Genomic DNA, 2432 nt, shown 5'->3' with positions numbered 1-2432 from the left:
TTGTTGTTGTGGTTATTGTTCTTACTATTATGACTGCTATTATTATAACAGTTATTATTATTATTATTTTCTCGGTTTTTTTCGTTATTATTTTCGCGTTTTTTTTCATTATTATTTTCTTTTTTTTGTTCAATATTATTACTTTTTTCTTTCTGTTGAATAGTACTACTTTCTTTTTTTTGTTGTGTAGTTTTATTTTCTTTTTTCTGTTGTATAGTATTACATTCTTTTTTTTGTTCAGTTATATTATTATTAATAGTTTGTGCCTTTATATTATCTTTTTCATTCATTTTATTCTTTTGCATACGAATATTATCATTATTGATATTTTCCTTTGAGCTTTCATTTTGTGCCTTTTTAATTATATTCACATTAGATCTATCCCTTTGGTTGTTTTTTCTTTTGGTGTTAATTTTTTTCTTATCTGTATTACTAGTTGTAGCTTTTTTATTAATATTTTTATTTCTTTTATTTATTCGTTTGTCATCATGATCATTTCTTCTTTTTCGTCTTCTCCTATTAGTATTAATATTATTATTTTTGTTATTCTTGTCAGTGTTTTTGTTGTTGTTATTTTTGTCGTCTTCATTATTATCATCATTTGGATTATTATTATTATTATTATTACTATTATTGTTATTATTGCTATTATTATTGTTGTTGTGGTTATTGTTCTTACTATTATGACTGCTATTATTATAACAGTTATTATTATTATTATTTTTATTATTTTTATTATTATTTTTCTTGTTGTAACACTTATTGTTTTTATTATTTCTGTTATCAGATGTTTCATTACTTCCTTTTCTATTATTACCTTTCATTTTATTTCGTTCTTTGGAAACATCTACATACATATTATCCTTTTCGGCATATAATTTTATCATAATGCTATAAATAAATAGCGCGATATACTTTTCCTTCTTTTTAATAATGCTCCATTGTTTGCAAATCTTTCTAAATATATTTTTCAATGAGACAGGATTTTCAGGAATCTTCTTTTTTTTGTACCCTTTTTCTTGTTCACAATCCAACAAAATTACAGTAGCACATTTATTAGGGTCTCTATTTTTGATCATAAAATTTTTGTTTATTTGCTTAATATGGATTCTAGAGCAATTATAAATTTTTAAATATCTTTGATATAGATCAATGTTGTTGATATTACATGTAGCATATATATTTGTAAATATATTATTATTATTATATATATTGGTAAAATATTTATACATATTATTATGATGGTTAATCTTTGTAGATACATTTAATATATGTTGTGGTTTTAAATTTTTATATTTATTCAGGTAATTATAATAGATGTTTATATTTCTTTGTTCATTTTTGCTATAGAAAAATATTCTTTTTTCATATGGTAATATATAATATATATAATAATTAAAAATTAATTTACTGTAATAATATATAATATAATTAACTAAAATTTTCAAATCCTTTTTCATTTTATATACAATGTAATTTTTTTTTTGTAATTCATTCTTTGCAATATCATTCTTTTTATATATTTGTTTTGCTATAGAAAAATATTCTTTTTTCATATGGTAATATATAATATATATAATAATTAAAAATTAATTTACTGAAATAATATATAATATAATTAACTAAAATTTTCAATTCCTTTTTCATTTTATATACCATGTAATTTTTTTTTTGTAATTCATTCTTTGCAATATCATTCTTTTTATATATTTGTTTGAAAATATTTAAGTATTCTATCGTCTTTTTAATTTCATCATATGGATTACTATAAGTTTCACTTTTATATTTACCAAAATAATAATCAATATTTATGTTTTCATAAAAATGCATTCCATTATATTTTTTAACCAAAAGATTTTTTTTTATTTTTAATGATTTAGTTAAAAATACAACTTGAGTTTTGTTTATATTGTCTTCTTCATTTAAAGGGATATAATAATTCGATGGGTTAAATGATTTAATATTATCTTCATAAGGTAATATATTATATATTGTGTATAGATTATATAAAGCAATAATAATATCAAGTTTATTACGATCATAATTATAAATATATTTACACAGAATATTATAAGCTAATGGCTTGATTAATCTTTTTATGGTCTCTATATCGTTCAAAATAAAGAGAGGTTCCCTTCGAATGAAATTTATTTTGATATTCCCTTTTATTAATATGTTATAATAATAATTATAATAATAATTACAACATATCATTATTTTTAACAATGATAGTAGATAGCAAATACTTTCATTTTCTGTAATTCTTATTGCAGGCGTTGAAGGCATAAGATTATACAATATATTTTGAATGAAAACACTAAAAAATTTATAGCATATATATTTGTCTAGAAAATATATATTGTTTTGAATGTAGGATGATGATATATATAGTAGATCACAAAAATGTAAGATATGTGCCATATTGTTTAAAT

This window comes from Plasmodium gaboni, chromosome 9 (assembly GCF_001602025.1).
Source record: "Plasmodium gaboni strain SY75 chromosome 9, whole genome shotgun sequence".
Lineage (NCBI taxonomy): Eukaryota > Apicomplexa > Aconoidasida > Haemosporida > Plasmodiidae > Plasmodium > Plasmodium gaboni.
The sequence above is the reverse complement of the archived record's forward strand: the minus strand, read 5'-3'. Positions refer to the sequence as shown.